Genomic DNA, 22,527 nt, shown 5'->3' on the forward strand with positions numbered 1-22,527 from the left:
AATAAGCAAATTTCAAACTACAGATGTAGTTTGGATATATGCCAACTACGATGTCTGATGGCAATCAAAAAACTTCTGATTCAAAACATGTAAGAATGTGCTTGGTGATTTTTCTTTCAATCTAGATCAGATACTGGAAAAGAGTTTCTCATTCCAGCATTTCTACTTACTTTACTCCTTGAAATCTACAAAATGATACAGAAAACTCTTTGAAATCTGCAGAAAGACTGAATTTGGTGTAAGAGGGGGGTGAAGGCTGGCTTAGGTAATGTTAATACATAAATCATAAGCCAAATTTTCTACTGATAAAAGTTATTTTTTATTTATAGTAACTGAGAATCTGTCTGTATAGTTTTTTCTCCTAGATGATTTCTTTTTTTCAGGTGTCTGTTATCTTACATAGCTGTAGAAAGTCCACCATTTCCTTTCAGTGAGAAATCTTCTTTTTAAGGACCAGACAATGATTATCAAGGGCTATTTTCCAACACATCAGAAGGATTAAAATTCTGGTTGTCTTTGGTTTGGTTTGAGCTGATGGAGATAATAACATGAGAACACTTTAAAGTGAAAAACTAGTTTTAGAGAGCAATAGACTTTTGAAAATCTTGAAAAAGGAGATGGCCTGGATTCAAATACTTTTAGGCAGTCGAAGGATTATTTGAACTCTCTAGTATTGCCATTTATGCATTAAGAATCATGTTAAAAACATCTCAGGTGACAGGTGGGTGTATCAAGGCCTGATGAAACTGCAACTATGAGACAACAGTCCTGAAAACTGGATTTTTAACTCCTAAGAGATATGTTATGGTGAAATAAGAAATTATTCTTAGGCTGCTGACAATACCAATGTACAAGTACTTCTATACATGAAATTCCTATAGAAAGGATTAGGGACAGAAAAAAAAAAAGTCTTGGTTTTGCTCACTAAATCACTTACATTTCTTCAGACTATTGGATCTCGTCAGTCTTCCTTTGTGCCACAGAGAAGCTGTGTGAATGGAGACACATCTTGTCCAGATCACATTGTCCAAGTATACCTTCTCCTAGGTGTAAATGTAGGGCTCAGTGAGACAGAAGTGTTTCACTGCCTGGATCTGTTTTGAAGTTATAATGGGACTTCTGGAGTGATCCAAAGAGACAGAAGGCCTTTTCCAGACTTTCTGTAGGAAATAATTTCTGCAGTATTTCTCATGAAGGAAATTGGCCTCGTCTATGTTTTGTAGAACAAAGAAATCAAATGACAGTAAGAAAATTTCTAACTGCCCAGCATTGATTCCTGCTCTGAAAGGTTGATGATCACAAGGCCCAGAAACTATTTCGGCTGTGAAATGGGAAACAAAATTTTTATGCAGGTAAAAACCAGTGTCACCTGATGGTGATGATTGGGAATTGGACCTGTTTTCATCCATTTCACATCCTTGGAATAAAACTGTCAGTTAAAAGCAAAGCTAAGTCATTAGTGCCTTGGCCCATCCTGATTCCAGCTGAGTTGCACTCCTCTTGGAACAATTTGTGAAGGATGTTGCAATATGCAGAAGCTCTGAGGTGTGCAGTGAGATCCACAACTTGTATGAAAATGGAAGGGAGAAACCAGAGCAAAATGATTTGGGCCTTACTCTCACTGTGGACAACCAAAAAGAGTGGGGTAAGGAAGACTTCTAGCAACTTTAAGTATATGTGTGTGAGGTGGTTGATCCTGAGAAGAACTGAAGTCTTAGACAATGAAATACTGTATAAAGAACCATCTGTCTAAGAAATAGTCTGCTTATCAGAGAGATGAATTCATTTACTACTGATAAAAATGACATATCAATCTAACAAGATACCTGTCAAAACTATCTCTCTGTTCACTTCCTAATCTGGAAAATGTGCCATAACCCTATAGATAAAAAAGAAAGACATAAGAGAATAGTTGGAAATTAGCCTGATTTGTACCCACATGCTTTCATTTGCGTCCGCTGCTATCAAGTGATTGACAGCATAACATAAATCAAGATTTTTTTTTTTACTTATTAATATAATATGAACTGCAAAAAGATTAAAGTCTCATTTACATAACCTGAGATGAAAGGAGGTGAAATATTATAATTATCTTTTCAAGCTAAATTTGCACTGCCATTTAAAATTAACCTATGCAAATGACAGGTTAAACCCCAGGAAAGCTCCAGCTCTATTTGAAAAAAATACAATCAATTTCCAATCATGAGTCTGTTTCTATGCTAGCCATTCAGTTAGTCACTTGGATCCATATATAGACACCAATATCATTAAAATTAATTTTTTGGCCTTGTTTTGTTCTTGGCTTTTAGCCCCCCAAAGATGCTCAGGTTGTAAATTCTTCATCCTTATTTGCACTGAGTAGCACTCTAAATGTTACAAGGATTATCTATACAGTAATCTGATGTGTTGCTTAGCCTGAGTGAGGATAGTTAAGCACAATTGTGTTCACAAGTAAGCTGAGAATCTGTATTTTTTACAGTTCATAGGTGTATGGGATGACTTTGGTAAGATTTGCATGAGAAAGAAGACAGTTTCTTAAAGGATCCCACTCCTGTTGTGAGTCAGAGAAGAAAGCAGGGATATGTATATATATATGGTTTTTAGCAGAACTGAGGTTCAAGAACATATCAACTAAGAACCTTCATTACACCTTGGTTTATACATAGTCTGAAAATATTTTCAAAAAAGAGACCGTACATTCCCACATAATTCATCCCTGGCGTGGGAGGAATTCGAATGCAGACACAGACAACTGTCCTTACTAAACTGACATGTCTGACCCGGTGGGTCCAAGAAAATTGAACACGTTACATGAGCTATGACCTTGGCCTTAGTCATGTGCCCCCAAGGCAGATATTTCACACTTGGCATTTAGTGGCCTGCTTAATCATGACCAGTCTCAATTTTTTATTAAGGGTGAATAAAGAGATAAACATTTTAGTGAATGCAGGCCAATGCCTTAATCAGTGCAGTAGGGTTTCATGGGAAGGAGGACTGGACTGATCTGGAAACTCATTTGTATGTATGAGGGATTACTGTGCCTGAGACTTCTGGGCCAGGAAATGATTTTCACTGCTTCTGCAGAGAAAATAACCCTACAGTGGTTCTTGTCTGTCTTATTGGTAGTGCCTGCAGAAATTATGTCAGAGTTGGAGACATTATTGTGAAGTGAACCCCCCTAAATTTCCCAGTTAATTACTTAATTTTTCAAAATTTGAGATGAGTGGAATTTGAAAGTTGTGTAAACAGTCAATTTTGGTTTGGCAGCCAATCTAAACCAAATAGTTCTACAGGCAAAGGAGCAAGAGGCCTGGTTTATGATGGGTTTATGTCTTACGTCTCCTACGGCATCCTCCCATCCCACTACAAGAATCTCAAACTCAGCACTGAGATATTTCTAGATCTCTTCTGTGTTTCTGAGGACCATCCTCATACTGTTGTCAGTCCCTCTGAATCTCAACCTGCTTTCTGGTTTACTCAGTGGGTGAGAGACAGTGTACTTGCTACGGCTCGTCTAGAGAGCAATACGTGCAAATTGACCAGATAGGTAGTAAATATGTGTTGACCAGCCCAGCAGTGCTTTCAAATACTAAGTTCTCTCTGCCTTTTCTTCAGTGGGAGTACTAGTATGTTCTTGTACCATCTCGTGAGACACCAATTTTCACAAGTATCATGTACTAGCTTTGAACTTGGACTGTCAAATTTGATAGAAATGAGTCAATGAGAGAGAGGAATATCTGACAGTCTGTGCAGTCATGTCAGATGTTTCCTTGCCAAATCAGACTATAAAATTAAGGGGAGGGGAAGAGAAAGAGAAAGGGAGAGAATTATTCAAATAGTAATGAATGGAATAATTCTTGCTGAAATGAAAATCTGAAACATTTCATTTATTTTGACACAAAAGGTTCTATTCACCGTGAAATAAAATATTTTGTTCTGAGGCACTTGTGAGAAAGTAAAGAAAATGAAAGACTAGAGTCAAAAGCTGACAGTGGAAAAACCTTATCCTTGCAAAACAAGTACTAAGAGCTACCTCTACATAGCGTTAGAGATCTGAATTGTACTACTTCTATATTTGGAAGGGGGATTAACTCCCATTTTCCACCTTGTTTTGGCACTGCTCAACTATCCACACCATTAGAGTATCTGAAATTACTCTTTTAGTTCCACTTTTATAAGATGCTTTCCTGGTCACAATAGGTGTGCATTGATATGCGCACATCAGAGAGAGAGAGAGAGAAGATTTGTTTATAAGCAAACTAAAACAGTGTCTGCAGATACGGAGAGGAAATGAGAATATTTCTACCCACTGGAAATATTGTGTTTGACACTCAGGCTCTGCAGAAATGAATATACATATAATTGTAGGGAGAGAACTTTATTTGGCTTGGTGTGGAGGTTAAGGTATTGTTGGCCAGCTGAGAATTTGTATCAGGTATTGACCATTTATGGACAAGCATTTATCATTTAGGACTACAAAAATCATAGTTCTTACTCTGATTATTTTTGACACAGTTACCAAAAGTTTCTTTGCACTTCCAATCTTAAAACTTAGAAATAATCACCTGAGGTGTTATAGTACTGAGGTGTCATACTGATTTTTTTGGTACTTTTATATAAAGCTTCTCAAGCTAGAGGTTACTGAGTTACTGGTGGCTAGGTTTGAAGAGGTGGGAGGAATGCCCTTTGAATTTCTGCTTTAGCAGCCCTGGAATGCTGAAATGCTCCGCCCTAACTCCAGGTCTTGGGAGGGTCAGGTGAAACTAGCTTTCCTTAAGAAGCTAAAGGATAAAGATGAAAAGATTTGGTGACTTGTATAGTTCATTTGCCCATGGGAGGGGGCAAAGGAAGGGCAACTGCAGGTGTTAGCCTGAAACTCCCAGCTGGCCACCGTAGAGAATAAGGGAATAATTGCTCCTCTGTACCATTACCCAGCAAGAAGGGAGGTCTCCTTAGAAGCTTTTATTAAAGAGAGTCTTTGGCACACTACATTAAAGAATATCCTGCTGAAAATGGAGTTTGTGTGTAATGCTGTCAATAAGAGTTTTACTGTCATTTATTTAAGAACCTCTGTGATGTGTGGCCACTTTTACTGTTTTCTTCTAAAAGGACAAATGACTCCATTCCAAAAATGTGTATCTGAATATTTCTTTTCCTAGAATATGTTCTGTTCTGAACCCAGTCTGTTTTTCTCTGGCTTTATAATAAGATGAATTAAGTCACTGCCTGAATATAAGTGAACTGTGATGCTGTCAAAGTCTGAGTACTGTATCTTCTTATCACTGATCTCTGATTGGTTTGATGAAATGATCTGAATGATGCTTTTGTGTCATGTCTTTTATCTATTTTTTTTCCTTGTTTAATGAATGTTATGTTGAAGAACTTTTGGTGATATTAGACTTCATAAGATGGCAAATCCACAATTCATCTACCCCAGTGTCATGGTTTCAGCCCAGTCGGTAACAAAGGACCACGCAGCCACTCACTCACTCCTCCCGCCCCCCTCCAGTGGGATGGGGAGGATAATCAGAAGGGAGAAAAGAAAAAAAAAACAAAACAAAAATGGAACCTTGAGGGTTGAGATAAGGACAATTTACTGGGACAACACAATAGGAGAAGCTACAACAGCAACGGTACTAATAAAAGAATATACAAAATGAGTGATGCACAGTGCAACTGCTCACCACCCGGAACCCAACGCTCCACCACTTCCCCCACTGAAAGCTGAGCGCACTCCCCAGCCCACTCCCCATTTATATATTGAGCATGATATCACATGGTATGGAATAGCTCCTTGGCTAGTTCAGGTCAGCTGTGAAAATTAACTCTATCCCAGCTGAACCCAGGACACCCAGATAACCTGGAACTCCAAAGTCCAGGTTTTGAATGCTTTACACTCTGAGTGCTACATTTTTCAGACAGCAGTCTCACTCTGTACCCATGACCACAATACAGTGGCATGCAAGGTGCCCAAAGGAACCCTGAATGTGTTATGTCATATACCCTAAAAATTACACGTGGGATAATGTGCTCTGGCAAAGCTAATACCTTCTGCTGATAGTTAAGAGTATCTGTGCTTGCCATTGTTTTTTAGAAAGATTGTGAAAAGGCAAGGTGCTCCTTGCATATAAGGGGTCTTTATGTTCTCTGAGCGTTTCGCTTATATGTCTGTTGCTTCCAGATTACAAGTGTCTTGTATTTAGCCAGACTGTAGAGCAAGTGAAACAAATACGGACATACTCAAATTCAGTGTGCGTATAGTCATCAACCTGATCATATGGCATATTTCCCAGTTTTTGAAAATTGAGCTGTTCTTCAGAAAATGATATCAATCAAGAATCAAGTCCTCTAGTACCTGTAAAAGCCAAACCAAAATGGGAAGTTACTGAGCTGGATTGTACATTCATGCTGTGTCTTCATCTTTCTCTTTACATCTTTTCTAATGAGTAAAATGATCTACTCTCCAAAAATGTGCACAGTGCAGCTGATGCCTAAGTGCTATTGTTACAGACTCCCTGCAAGCTTTGAGGTATCTGCATCATTTACACATGAGTTTGAGCTTTGGGAGGAAAGCAAGTTTCCAGTTATATAGGAATAGTCTTTTTTCTCCAAAGAAATTAGAAAGACTGGAGAAAACTAGAATACTTAGTATCTGTCCTCATTGTCTCTTACCAGCCCTTTGGTAAATGCTGTCCTTGGAGAGAAATTTCAGCAGACTCCTTTAGTCCTTTATAGTGTCTCTGTAAAGGACTAAACCTTGTGCAAATAATCAGAGTAAGGAAAAATGATCCTTACCAGCACATGCTGCAGTAAATGCAACAATAACAAGTGCAAAAGTTTTCCCCAAAGCAGAAAAACGAGACGTTTGCTTGTCAGCGTTCTGTGATCTCTCTGCATTGCCAAATTTCATTTATGTTAGAATCACTTGTAAAGGGTAATAGTGAAACCACTGAAGAACTGACTGACTGGCATGGTGGTTTAACCATAATTTTATTTTATAATAGGTTGAAACACAATTTTTAATTTTATAAAAAAAGATAGGAGTATTCCTTATTAATACTTAAGTACCAAAATCACTTACAAATAGTGTAGAATTTTCCTTTCCATAGTGACTTTTTTTTGCTTAGGGTTAGTTTCTAAAGGTCTGCATTTTATTCTGTCTGTAGTCTGAAAAATTTAAATTCTGAATGTATCTACAAGAATGATCATAGACCATCAGCAGCAAAGGAGGAATACATTCTCTGGGTTATCACTTCAGCACTGTGTACACAATATGTCAGAGTCTGAAACTTTCAGATTAATTACTAGTCCTGGAGATGCTGTATGTGTTTTGTTGCCCTTCAAGCTTGCAATTAATATTCAGACAGTTGTGAAGGGAGGATAATTTGGTGATTTTCAGTTTATTCTTCCAGGGAATAAACAAGAGAAGAGAATACATATTTCTCTTTTATTGCAGCTCAGAATCAGTTGATAAAGTTGTGTCTGCAACTGTACACAATCAATGTCAGTTAGAGTACAACTTTATTAAAGTTTTTTTGAATTTACATAACTTTCAGCACCATTACATGTATAATTTATCATGACGATGCAGTATCGTTGTAGGGTATTTATAAGCTTTGTGCAGTGGGGCAGAATTTCAAACCTGGTCCTTCATTAAAATTTAATTCAATAACTTAGCTAAACTAGGTGAGCACTGATAGCAAGAACACCAAGAGCTTTACCAGTCCTTTAAATGAAAATGTTCTCCGTGTTCAGCGCCTCTGCAACCCTGCGGGACAAAGTTTAATGTGTTTATGAAAATGTGTTTACCTTCAGCATGCTCACTAAGTTTTTCTTCCAAACTTTTTTACCAGCCTATGGTATGATGTTACAGCCAAATGGGTGCAGATTTGAAGTATTTCATTAAAAAAGAATTTTTAAAAATCACAGGGATTTTGCTTGAAAAAGGAAGTGATGAGGAAAACCTGAGTTTTTTTCTGCATTTCCCTTTTTTTCAGTTTGTGTCGCTTTGCTAGCCATAGCTCAAATAAGATCTGATTAAGAGAAAACAATTTCTACTACTTCTAATTAAATAATAACAAATAAAATTAATTCAGGAGTTAAGTATGGTTGTGACAATAACTTAAATTCCTGAGAATAAAGCCTGGTGGAGTGGGACAATACCTGAAAATCTGTCAGTGATTTTCCTGAGATTAAAAGAAAAAAAAAAAGTAAAAAAAAAAAAGTTTAAATTCTGATCCTGCAGTAAAATCCTTTGTGTAGGTTCCTGTACTGCTGTTGAACCCCAATAGTGACACTGAGGGATTTGTTTCAGGACTTGAGATGCCTGTTTCATCTAGTGAATTTGTGGTTGACTATTTTTTTTCTCCCATTGGTGATATGGGTCGCCATCCCTGAGGGGCGATGTTCCACCTTAGTTGGTGGGCACCTGTCTGACAAAAAGCAGTTTGCATATGTATTGGGTCTGGCTGAGATGGAGTTAATACTCCCCACAGCAGCCCTCATAGCACTGTGCCCTGCATCAGTAGCTAGAAAGGTGTTGATAGCACACCAGTGTTTTGGCTACTGCTGAGCAGTGCTGGCACAGCATCAAGGCTGTCTCCCCAACATTTTTGCCCTCCCTTCAATGGCAGGCTGGGGCAGGGCAAGATCTTGGGAGGGGACACAATCAGGACAGCTGACCTAAACTAACCAAACAGATATTCCATACCATATGACGTCAGCTCAGATATAAAAGCTAAGTAAAGGGAGACAGAGGGGGGGCATTTTGTCTTCCGGAGCAACCACTACGCGTACTGAAGCCCTGCTTCCCGAGAAGCGGCTAGACATCGCCTGCTGATGGGAAGTAGAGAATAACATCATCTGTTTTTTTCTTTGCTTTCGCACGCGTGACCTTTGCTATCACTGTATTAAATTGTCCTTATCTTGACCCACGAGCCTTCTGTTATATTTTCTTCCCCCCCAGCTGAGGAGGGGGAGTGATAGAGCGGCTTTGGTGGGCACCTGGCATCCAACCAGGGTCAACCCACCACAGCATATCTCATCTGTATTTTGTTGTACAGCTGCTGGTTGTCCCAATTAGCAGACTCTGAGAGAGAAGCCATGAGCTATTACAACACTGCCAACAGAAGTGCCAGGTTTTGAGTCTGACAGGCATCATTCCAGTGATACTGGACACTCAGCTCTGCAAGTGATACCGAAGGAGGCCTTGGTGAGGCTGGGAATTCAGCCCTTACTTTCTTTAGCTGGAGATCCCCAAAACATTGCTTTTTGAAAATTTGTGCCTAATTCCACAAATGTTCTGACTCCTAAACTATACTTTCTGTATTGTTTTACAACCAGGGATGCTTTAGGGGGTTGTTTTTTGTTTTCTGTGTGGTAAAGATTATCTGTTTCCAATGGTCCCTCAATATCAATGAGGATAACAGGTTTATTATTGATATACACATCACTGGAAACTGCTGAGAATAAGAGATAAATAACTGATCTTACACCCACTGAAATAAAAGTCAATTTCTATTGATTTTTATGTGTCCTAGACAAAGCCTTTAGTGAATGAAAGAACTATTCCATTTTGTTTCAGTCATACTTGGTATTGGTCACTAGAAGTACTCTTTCTGAATTCAGTAGACTCCTTAATCTCCCAGAAATGTGAATATTCTCTAGCCTGTGACACTGTTCTTGTTTACTAACATTCATAACTTCTCACATAAAATACTCCAAGATTATGTAGAACATTAAATACAATAATGCTATTCTGGGAGTGAAAGAAAATGGGGGGGGGGGGGGAAGCTTAAATCTCTCCTTTCTCCACCCTCAAACCTCACTTTTCTATGCTAGAAATAGAAACTGTGATGAGAAGCGACATTGTAGCTTTGAGACTTTCTTTGGGCTGCAGACAAAAAAGAACAAAGTTAACCTTGTTATATTTTTCCTTCCATAGCCTGAAGAAGGCCACATGGCTGAGATTTCACTTCTCATTTCTATTTCCAGGGTATATTTTCTCCTCCTGTTCATGAAAGAAGAGATTTTATAGCTACATGTTGATCCAGCAGCCGGCTTGTTTTTGAAACAAAAATGTTATCTGTTTATTATTCAGATACAATTTTAAGCAGTTTTGCTCAGCATATTTGAATTCAAAATCCTATTAAAGATGCAATATTCCTCTGCTACTTTGTCCCCCACTGCGCTGACATTCAGTTTCTCCATTTTAAATAGAAATATAATATTGTATATCTGTTCAGGGTGATGTAATTTCCAGCACTGAATTACCAGTCATTGGACAGGATGTTCACCTTCCTATCACGGACATTTTGCATTTGTACACATTTCCCTCCACATTTACAAAATGCATTATTGGTCTGGCTATCTTGTAATTGCTTTACAGCAACACTTTCCTTCTAAATCTAGAAAACTTATCCCTTTGCCTCCTACCATCTGATGGAAGTCATGAGAATTGCTGAGTTAAGATAAACACCCTCATTTTGTGGTACAGAGGGGAGGGGGATGAGAAGCAAAATGTTAATTTGTTTTAAAGTTAAAGGTACTGACCCATGCACTGAAGATAAGCGTATCTAATTTTAAATCTTCCATATCTATTGTAATGTCTAATTGCATAGTTAAATGAGCTGTAAAAGCAGAAATGCCGCTGTAACCTCTAAACAATTTTACACGGTTCTAGAACATTTGAGATAACAGAAGAAAGCTTAAAGAAGCTTTTCTCCTCTAGTAATACTAGTACTTCAGAGGACAGAGTTTATTGAACAAGAGAGGCTTTCTGCTTGGACAGCACTTTCCCGTTACTGTGGACACACTTTAGATTTAAGGAAGCAATTGAATGCATCATGTGGGCTATGAACACTCTAAAAAGGTCCAAAACCATTAGTGGATGTGTCATTCAGTGCTCAATTCTCATCTCGGATTGATGTAATGCTGGAATAACTTGATTGGCTTCAGTAACTTTATTCTAAATTAACATAATTGCTATCATAATTATTTAGCCTACAGAAGCATCTGGAGCCCCTAACTAGGTCAGGGCACAATTTCGCTAGGCTCTCTGCATTACACATGCACATACGCAGATTAATGTGTCAGAGAACTTTATATATAGACTGTTTCTATCTGAATACTTCGCTTGGGGCAAAATAAAACAACGGGGAGGTGAATCCAGTACTCTGAGTGCTAGCCTCTGTCACTGACTTCACTGAAAGTCCCATAGACTTTCTCTGCCTCTGTTCCCTTTCTAGAAAATGCTGACAGTAGTGCTTCTCTTGTTTTATGAGAATAAGTGCATTTAAGAATGTGAAGTGCTCAAGCACCATGGTAATGGGGATGCGTAAGCGTCATGGATAGACAAGGTAATCTGCATCCAATTGTTCATGCTTTGTAGCCCTTAATGACAGATACTTTGGGGGAGTTGCTTGTATCCTAAAAATGAGCTGTACAAGAATATATGATTTTTGACTACTGAGGGGTAAAAAGGAAAGTACTAAGTAGCTGTAAAATAATACCTTTTCTACAGACTGTAAAAAAGTGCAAGTTTAATAGCAGCAGTGGTCGTTTCTAAGGTTAAATGAAATCACAATACTGTCTTTATAAAGTGGGAATTGCATACACATTGTATAGCACATCTCATGTTTCCTGCAAATATAAGGTGTGACTTTTTGTTTCTACTCAGAAGTCTGAGACTGGTGATGCTGTAGGCAATAAAATAATCTCTCTAAAAGCATGTTATGTATTGTTCCTTAACTCTGTCCTATCTAAATTGTCATTAAAGTAGTTTTTTGTGCCTAGCAAATGCAAAGTACTAGCACAGGAGCTGAGTGGCAGTTGCATCAAATTAATTTGGGATTCTGAACTATCTTAATGTTCTTCGGGTGACTGGCTTCAGTGGAGCTAGGATATAATTTCAAGACATTTGAAGATGACCTGATTAAACCTTCTTTTTATTTCCCAAACTATCAAGAATGACAGACATTGTCAGGGAGAACTTCCCAGTTTTTATGCTTTCAAGGTCTGACTATTTTTACTAGAAAGGAGAATGACTTATGCAGAGAGAAGGATTTATTTACCACTTTTTTTTTTTACCAAGATTAGAAGGATTTCAACCAGCTCTTCTGATAACACATCTTGGTACTCTGCAAGCTAGTGACAGTTTTGTGACTGTCACCAGAGTGACCAAATACATTGCGATCATTCTCCTGATGAATCTGGGTGAAGTATGGAAGTCTTTTTATCTGCTTTTTAGTTATACAGAATCCAGACTTAGAACAAGTTCCTTAAAAATATTCTATAGCAGTACTGGCTCACAAGGGATCTGGGCCCAAATGAATTTATTCCCCAAGCAGACAGAAACCTTGTGGTAAATGAGAGAGTGGAATTTGTGTCCTTCCAAATTTTCTACTAGTGCCTCTTCACTGAGTAATTTTTTGGTTGCAGACTCTTGAGACAGCTTAAGTTAAACTTCGATGGCCCAGTGCTGTAATAAAAATGTTGGAATTACAGGAATATCCTCATGCAGCAAAAGGACTGACCAAAGTCTTCTCTATCTAGATAAGCTTTTTAAAGAACAGCCTTAATATTACTGTGAAAATACCCCCTTTTTTAAAATTTCTAGCTTGTCATGACTTCAATGGCAAAACCTCAGAGTGTTCTGGTAAAGCCAGGGTACCAAAGTCTTTCAGATGCTTGGTTTTGGTTTCCTTTTAACTTATTGTAAAAGACCTGTCTTGCTTACATCTTTATCAGTAACCGATCGGTCTGCTTTGATACTTTCTCAGTATCATCTTAAAATATGTATCTTTAATAGAGAGAACTCATATGGTTCTCCAGCCATGACAGAATTGCATGGCTTATGCATTCTTGCTTCAGTGGTGGTTGTTTTTTGCTTAAGTTTTTGATCATGACCTGGATGTCTGCAACTGGAAGTTTGTAGAAAAATGTGTGACTAATACTGTGCCTCAGTGTTATATAATCAAAAGTAATGCCTTCTTGAAATACTAGCGTCTTTGAGGATACTCCCTTCTGAGTAAACAAAACACTTCAGCTATGAATTTCCAAATATCATGACTTTCATGGGAAAGACTGTGAGTAATCCATCTTTAGCAAGCCTATGGTAAAAGATGAATGTATTATTTACTTTGAGAACAGTGGAAAGAAATGTAGGACTCTGCTTTTAAATTTGTCAGAAACCTAACTATATAATTGAGTTCAAGTGTGAAAATGTCTTAACTGCAATTGTTCCTTGACAGCTGATTTCTCAAATGATGGAGACTTATGCACTTGATTTACAGAAGACCAAGTCATTGGCTTACTGTGCCATGTAAAGTGAGCATAAATGTTTTTGCATTGTGTCAAGATGTTTGTGTCACTGGTTTTACTTATGCCACTTTTGATAATGTATGGTTGTTGTAGTTAGCCAGTGTTGGAAAGGATAAAATTAATGCTATTAATTCAGCTACGTGGTTTGTGGATCTGTGAGCAATTGAGCAACATAACTAGGGGTCACTACCTGGATTAATGATGCTTCATGTCTTGGATTGATCATATCTAAATGTTAATCAATTCCAAGCAAATGCCTGATGTTGGTGCTTTCATTTTTTTTCAATTTGTTATTTGTCAGTAGTATGAAATCAAACAAAGATATTAGGCTCCCATGTCAATTAAACTGCTGTTGCTACCATAATTAGCAGCTGCTTCTTCTGATGACAAGTTTAATTAGAAATATCTATACTAGTTTTTACACAAATATGGCAATTTGTTTTTGATCAGTTAAAGTAACTCTGCATTTCTCCTGTATTTTTACTAACAGATAGCATCCCAAGGCTTCAGTTATCATCTTATGTGACTGACAAGGAAACTGGGATGAGTGACTTGGAGGACTAAGTGATTTACCCACTGATATAGAAGACTTTGGAGAATGAACCAGGGAATGGCAATGTCAACTAAAGGTCTGATCCAATGCTATTCAGGTCAACAGGAAGATAACCTTATATAAATTCCCACTGAAAATGCTTTCTCTGCACTTATTAAAACAACTTATTTTCTGATATTGAATGAGAATTGTTACAGACCAAGTACTCCTTTTGTGTGTGTGATGCTTATTGGACAGGAAAGATTGATTTGCCTTTCTCAGTGTCTTTGTATTAAAATGCATAATTTTTTTCCCCTGTAATCTCTTTCCTCCACAAAATTTTGTCTGGTCTTGGCCAAAGCGTTTAACCCTTTGGTGCCTTGATCATTGTTTTCCAATCATTCTTAAAGGCAGAAAATTTGTATCTGAAATATGAGAGTTTACAGGGTGCCCATATACCCCATCATTGTGGTATGCGTTATATAAGTGACATTCATACTCCTGATTATATTCCAGCTGGTGTGAATAACACACAGTGTGCTCATAAAATTTGTATGTAAGGATAACACTAAAGGATATAGCAACAGGGTTGAAACAAACATTTTCAGGAAAGCACTGCTTTTCCCTTTTCTCTAAGTGACTACAACAGCATCTTTTTCCATTCTCTGGTTTTCACTGAATATCTGTTTATTCCTGTACCTAATGGTGTGAGCAGGGATGAGCAACACTGTAGGAAAGATTTTATATCCGAGTCACAGATTTCAGAGATGGAGAAGACCTATTTCATGCTGTAGGTTTTCTTCCTGTTCTGGATACTTTCTGTGCAAATATAATTTTCTCTCATTGCTTTCAGAGCATCTGCACCAAAATAGTATATGAACGCATGAACTAGAGTATGATAGAGAGTTAATATTTTATCATAGAGAGCTCTGGGTGCCTATGACAGCAGTGTGAGAAGCTCATTAAAGAGGTCTGTGAGTGTTTTACTAGTAGGTTTGTACTGATGACACCTGCTTCTTGCATAAAGTAAGATTTTTCTTCTGCTTGTTTGGATGAAACTGGTTGCTTTTATTACCTGTTTATTATTGAGAATCACCTCTCCTGAGAAGGACAGCTTCTTTTGTGTAAGAGAGGCTGCTGAAAGCAAAGACAGTCTATCACTACATTACCTCTCTGCACTTTTTTTTTAGCTTCTGTGGTTCTAATGAGCTACTAGAATGAAGTCTTAATGACAGTAGCCATACAATATGTTGGTTTTACTTCTGTTATGAAATCTCTGGTTTCAGTTATCCAACGTTGCTAGTGAAGGTAATGTGCTTGTGATCAAAAATAGATTTTGTCAGTAGACTCAGTGCCAAAAATGACAAGTTTGGCTTAGTGGTTATTAAAAACTCCCAAACTTCTTGTCCTCTGACTTCATTGTGTGGTACTACAATTTCCACAACCCTAATTGCAAGAAAAAATTCTACAGAAATTGTACAGAGACAGTCCTAGACAAGAGAGAACTGTATGAGCTGTGTTTCGGGAATGCAGGAAGTTTAGTGAAATAGGCAGAAAGGACATCTTTACAACTTTACTTTTTTTTGGGGGGGTGGGGGGAGGAGGGGAGGGAGGGAACCTGTTTTTGTACTTCTTTTTTATTTTCATGGTTAGTTTAATCTCCAATGATTCTATCTTTTGACTTCAGCTTCTGCATAAATTAAAAGATTTTACCCTGCCATCTGAGTACCACTCCAGGGTCTTCTCCCCCACCCAGAAGCACTGTAAAAAGACTATATCTGCATTTGTAGAGGTGGTGCTATTTTTTTTCCCCACAGTGTTTTTAGAAACTTTATTAAAATAATTTGCAAAAGGCAAATGATATAATTCTTCTGACTCTAAGAATAATATTGAGAGTGGATTTTGCACTTAGTATCTTAGCATTTCAACTTCTAAGGCATACTTCTCATTATCATACTAGGGCATGTTACACAGTTCAGTGACCAGAAGTGCCAAGAAGTAATTAAAAAAAAAATCTCAAATGATATCTAATTAAAAACTGTTTCAGGCAGAATGAATTAAACTTAGCCTTAAAGTTGCTTATTGCATTCATCTTCCTGATGTCTGAAGGAGCTGAGCTGCAAAGGTGAATAATATAATGGTAAAAACCCCTTGCAGTAACTAACTTCAGAAATAGAGTAATCAACAATCAGCTGGAATTACAGAATAATCAAGAGTGTTGAATTACACTGTCAAATCTCTTGGCTTGGCAAGAAACATTAAAAAAAAATAATTTAATTGGCTACCAAATCCAAAGCCATAGATGTTTTTGTGGTGGATGATAGCATTGTATGATATTAATCAGACCCTTGGGTAGAAGCCAATAAAAGTTATTAAGAGGAGGGCTAATACACTGGGATGCTTTTTGCAGGTCAGCATTTTTGCTGCAGCATTTGGAATTACCTGGTCTCTGTTCAGCAGAAAGGCAGGAAGAACAGCAAGCAGAGAATTATAATAATCAATCCGTGATGCAATCAAGAGCAAAAACTGAGCTTTGTATGGACAGAGTCGATTCAGTTCAGCAACACTTCTTGGCATTGTAATGAAGATGATCAACAGAATAATCTCTAAGGGCTGCTATTTTTAAGCCTGTTTGATCAGGTTTTTATGAAAAGAACCTAAACAAAGTGATCTATATACACTTTATGCCCAGAGACTAGAAGTTGGAACTTATTCATACCTACCATAGTTTTTCCATTTTCACATCAGTGAAAAAAGTCAAGAACATAGCACAGAGTACTAGAAAAACAACAAAAAGTTGTATTTCTGGAATTGGAATTGCTCAGTGTTCCCATATCCTGTATTCAGGCATTTTAACATCAGATCAGAACCATGGCTTTTACAGATAGTTGGCTTGCTATTTTTGGTTCAAGACTTTTAAGTTTCTAGAGATATCAATATTTCCACCACATACACAAGAAACCTATGTGGTTAAAAATTCTGAAACACTGATCCTCTTCTCTGCAGTGCTAGTTTGGTCTGATAGTCTGATCAAACCTTTTTGTCATATGACAGCCTAATATGTGTTCCAGTCTTTCTGCTTGAAAATCTGTTTACCTTTCTTCCCTTCATCCCATCCCAGTACCCTGTTCTTTCTGGCTGCTTCGCCACTCCTAATGTAACTCTTAAGTAATGTGTCTGTTAAATAGATATGCATTATGAAAAGCTACTAATCCAAATTCTCATCCATTCCTGCAGCAATATCTTGTGTCTGTAATACTACTGAAAGGTATGATTGGAAACCCGGTTCAGAGTCACAAAGCTTAAATCTCCAAAGTCAAATTTAGTGACAATGACAAAAAGGAATCAAAGATAGCTGTTGTGGCCAAATTAATGCCCACTAAGTTAATTGAATAGGCAGTGGCTTTGTTGTCTGGAGTGTTCGGTAAGCAATAGTTCATAATAATGCTAGTGTTTATATCTGCATAAATTATGTATGTGCACAGAAGAGTATCTGATATTTACAATTTTTTGTTCTTCACAAAAGAATCCTTAATTATTTTTTAAAAATATCAGTAATTCACTATCCGGACATATATGGACAAATTACACATTATAATTACTGAACATAGTTCAACTCCCTTTCTAAACACCATTAATTTGATAGTTATTATATAAATACAATGAATAAAAATTATTAAACTTTGAATAGATAGAAAATAATAATAAAAATGTATATTATATTCACTGAATGACTCAATATCAAGAAATTCTTCTGCTATGTCCAAGAATGGCAATTCATGGCTTCATATGCTGCAGAATACGAATTGTGCTATTGTTTTAAAATTTTATTTTTTATCATTCTTTAGTGAACAGTTTTAGAATGCTGCTGTTTAATTAATTGCTGTAGCAAATGCCCTGCTACTTAAACGTTATGGCCAAGAGCAGTATGCAGAATTCAGGAGCCTGGGGACAAAAAATGAGCCTACCAGCAAAGCCCACTGCACTGAAGACATATAAATTAAAAAGATTAGAAATGACTGCTGTGGGCAGTATAGAGTAACGATTTTTAGGCCAACACAAGATTCCAGATGCTCCAGGAGAATCCCATGATGAGCAATGTCAACTGATGTCAAATGCTACTGAAAGATCTAAGATAATAAATGTAGCAATGCCTGTTCGTGTTGAAAGCAGGTGGTTAGCCATGTTCCACAGGGCAATCTCTATGCTGTGAAAAATCCTAAAATCAGAAGGAAATATGTTTTTAGGAAACTCAAAACCATGACCAAAATATTTTTCTCTCGGTGCCTCTGAAATGGCAAAAAATCATGTTTTTCTAGTACTGAAGGAAAAAGAAATGCCCTTGTAACAGAAATGTGTAAATTAAATTTAGCACTGTATAAATAGATATTAAATTATATAAGAGCAATTTATATGTAGCAAGCTTTCATGATGTAAAAGACTGTCTTCCCAATATTAATCATTATATGCACTAGTGAGTGCATCAGGTTTGGTGATTTTTCAAAGGGCAAATTAGCACTAAGAAGGTGTTATGGAACATGTGACTAGGGAGAACTGGTTGTAAAATAGGTGCAGACAGAAGCAGTTAAGAAGACTGAAGTTTTAATGAGAATTTTAACTTATGTTGTATCCATTATATGAAGTGACAGAAACACGTCTGGAGGAACTTGAGTAGATCCAACACAGGTCTACTGTCTATTTCAATATGTGAATTAACAAAAAAAAGGGGATGCAGACGAGATGCTAGCCCTCATTAGTAACCATTGCATAGTGGAAACCATGCAGATAAAGAGGATTCCAAGAGATTGTGCTTATGTATCATCAAACTTCAAACACAAAATAACCAAGTAATAATTAACCAGAATGTAAATTGTGATACAATGTAAAGTATACTGAGCCAATGCAATGGACAGGGAAAAAAGGCAGAATCTAGCAGATCTACATTATGTCTAATGGGCTGATAGGGTTTGGTTTGCTTGAGGATACATCAGGATCCCATTACAGTCTGTTGGGTTTTTTTAAATTGGCAGGAGATTTAGTACTGTAGGTTTGAGGATATGTTATGGTGCATCTAGGCATTAAGCAGCAAAGAATAAGATTTTTTTCTTATTTATTTTAAGTCACTTGCTGGATATAGGACAGGTGAACTGTGGGAATGGTGTGCAGGAAGGACTGGCGCAGGCATTAGACAGCTTGCTAGGATATGGCCAGATCTTGAAGACTTCTGGTGCAGGAACCAGCTAGACCATTGCATTTTACCATTTTTCAGTGATCCAAGCATTTTATTCTTAACACATCACTCAGTGGGAAACTAACTGATAATAAAAGTCTGTGGAAAAGCCTTATGACTCTTAGTCATTGGCCCTGGGTCATATTTAATGGGCATGAAAAACAATTTCTCCTGTATCTTCTAGTATCTTTCCTATGTAATTTTCTATTCTGTATATAGAGGAACCAACTAATATGAATATGCTTTTTTTTAAAGCCAGAATGTTTTCAGTGGATGTAAAACAAAAAATCTTGTCTCAGTCAGAATCTGGATAAAGCTGTCATTTTTTTTTTTACCCTACTCAGGACCTGGCTCTTTAAGGAGGTCCTGTAAACTAATCTGCTACCTTTTTAGATCGGTCCTTTCTGTGTTATGTTATGATTATCTCTCAAATACCACTTTATTAGACAGTTTTGCCTAATTACTTTTCTGTAATCAGGAATTGCTGGCTAAGAAAAAAAGAATTGTCATATCTTGAGATATGGTATCCAGGGAGGTCCATATCATTCTTATAGGATTATATTAAGAGTGGATTAATTGAATGAGTCTCTATTCTTATTGCAATCTCTCCTTATTAGAATGGATTAATTTATCACATTTTCTCTCTTCTTCATGTCTTTGACATGAGAATGAATTATCACACTTTTTCATTGTTTTTTTCATTGGTGTTTTTCCAACTGGCTGATGGTTCCCTTGCTTTTCAGCCTGTTCAGAAAACAGACAGAACACTAGTAATGAACTTTTAAGTGTTGGACGATGGCGGGATAATGGGGGCTTCTGTTTTACAAGGGAGTGCATTGAGAACTCTGTGCTCCAGAAGATGCTGAGGACCTGGCAGGTTTTCTGTTAGTGGATTCAAGGAAAGATGTAGAGAGGCCAACCTCAGAATGTAATTGAATACAGCCTCCCTGTAATTCCATTTTTACTGTGGTGGACTCCTCTACAGTCATAATCTTAATTTTAGCTCAAGGGAAATAGCTGAGACACAAGCACCTGGCTGTTGGCCGCTGACTGTCTTCTTTCAATGTATGTTTAGGGAAAACCACTGAGCTTTGTGGTGCCTCAGTACAGTACCTATAGGCCTTGCTATATCTTCAATGTGACCAGGAAAGACAAAGGTACAGCTACATCTGACTAGTTTCTTTAGTACAAATGCTGATATGCATTGTGATGGATACTGGACAATCGAGGCAAGCAGACTCCTTCCCAGAAGGGCTAAATGTTAGCAATTTCAAGCCTATAAATGGAGCTACAGAATTCATTCTGTGATCCTATAGAAACATAGACTGTGGGTCACAGGGTGCAACAAAGCTGCTTTTAGGTCTGCACTCTGGAAGACAGTATAGCTATAACCATTAAGGTAAACTGCACAAGCTAGAAGCATGAAAAAAATGTTAATACCATCATGATATATGGTATTAATATGTAAATAGTGTTCGTTCTTATGTGTTTTTTTCTCCAAGCAGACCTAGTATGGAAATCATACTTTTCTTGAATGGCTCAGTCATTACAACTCCAGCAGAATCAGTGTAGTCTGGTCACTGCCCAGGCACTAAAGGCTCCCTGAGCTACAGTGCTGGATTCTGTGTTCCAGTTTAGGAATGCAGGGATTTCTACTCCAAAATAGGCTGCATGGGTAATTTTCTCTGGTCTTTCCTCTTACAGTAGTCTGTGGTGTGGTAAGTCATATCTCATGCACAGCCATGCACAATCCTATATATTATTTTTAGTTTGTATACAAAGGGGCAGAGGAAGAATAATTTCCTTCTTATTTCAGCTAGTTATTAGTTTGTACTATAAACATGAGGCGTGGTGACCTTTGTAATTTATTTAACCTTACCAAGCTATTTCTTTAGTAATATCTTATAGGGCTGAGACAGTTATGGTAATTATGTGGTGCATAAAATCTCTTCTCCTTTACATATATAAAATTTACTTTCTTTTAATTTCATCCAGTGTCTCCCCATGCTTGTATTACAAAGCCATATGAATAGAAATGGTCTTCAGAATACAATTATAGGCACAGTGTAGACATTGCCTAAGTCTAGTGCCTTCCACGCAAACAAAAAAATGGTAATTGTTTTAATTCCTGTTAAGGAAACCCTCCAGACTTTTTTTTTTTTTTTCTTCTTTTTTTTGGCCTTTGAAAATTGTCATCCTTTTGCTGTATTTTCTAACTCAGTTTTAACTCTGTTCTTTTCAGTGAGATGACAATCAGCTTTGCAAACTGTCAGCCTCCTCACAACACACTCCTGGATGCTTGACTGAGGATCTCCCAAGTATCCTGATATCTTGGATCTTGCTAGGCCCTATGATGCTTAAATGCCTTTGATGATTTCTTCAACTCCTTTTTGTAATGTTTAGAGTGGGAGAGGAGAGCTTAGAAACCAGCCATTACACCAAAAGTATATTGACTGCTTAATTATGTTCACACATTAAATGGCTGATATGAATTATGGCTCTGGTGCCATAAAAACGCTCGTTATTTCCTGTTAAGGGCTTTCAAGTGGTATAATTTCCGGATCTTGGCCCAGAAGTTTGGAGCTGTAGATGCAACGGCTGTGCCTCCAATGACACTTCACTAATTGGTTTGGCATGTAACATTAATTACATTCTGTTCGGAAATTCTCTTCTCCTGAATTGAAGTACATTTTGTGTGTGGGGTGTGAATATGTTGTTACATGCCCTGTCTGGTGGAACAATAGGGGCTCTTTACTGTGTGCCCTTTTTAACTTGAATAGTTTCTCTGAGATGAAGGGAGGTATAGTTTTGTGTTAATTGAAGACCTGCTGAAGCACGCTGAGTTGTATTTTGTACTGTTTAATTTTTCTTTAGGAGAGACTCTTGTGGTACAGAGATACAATTAGGTGGAAACAAGAGTGGTTCATTTCCATTCTTTCCCTTTTTATGGGCACTTAGAAATAAAGATATTGAAGCTAGAGGCTTTCTGAACCAAACTTTTTGAACTAATGTTCTAGTTTTCTCAACTCCTCTGATCAAATCAGACAATCAGGCACAAAACCTGATTTTGTCCTTGTTATTGGTGCAAATTGTAACATGCTCATTAAAGTCAATGGACAACTTCACATCAGAAAAAGTTCTTAAGGCTTATATATTTTAATTTCTTTATTAAATCTTCAGGTTAATACTCAGAGAATATCTTTCCCACAGTTTGCTTTTAAAAATCCGTAGGAATATTTTTTTTCCATAGGCATGTCCTATTGATTTTATTTACACACTTTGGAAGGCAATTCGTGGCTATAGAGATATTTTAATGGGTATCATTACTGGTATGAGGGACAAAAGTGAAAAAAAGCAACTTGTAAGTCCCTTGAAAAATACTTACTTGAAATACTGACTGATTCCAGAAAAAAATCCAATATTTGTTTCCCAGCACTAGAAACTG

General features: G+C 37.3%; 1 long non-coding RNA gene across 1 annotated transcript in view; it reads left to right on the forward strand.

Annotated features, from left to right (window-relative positions):
- LOC142037109 (uncharacterized) overlaps positions 1 to 22,153 on the forward strand; it is a 34,440-nt gene extending 12,287 nt beyond the window's left edge. The window contains exons 2-3 of the long non-coding RNA XR_012652290.1: positions 13,811 to 13,949; positions 21,325 to 22,153. This is a non-coding gene — a long non-coding RNA (uncharacterized LOC142037109). The remainder of the gene's footprint in view (positions 1 to 13,810; positions 13,950 to 21,324) is intronic.
- Positions 22,154 to 22,527: the final 374 nt, after the last annotated feature.

This window comes from Buteo buteo, chromosome 1 (genome assembly GCF_964188355.1).
Source record: "Buteo buteo chromosome 1, bButBut1.hap1.1, whole genome shotgun sequence".
Lineage (NCBI taxonomy): Eukaryota > Metazoa > Chordata > Aves > Accipitriformes > Accipitridae > Buteo > Buteo buteo.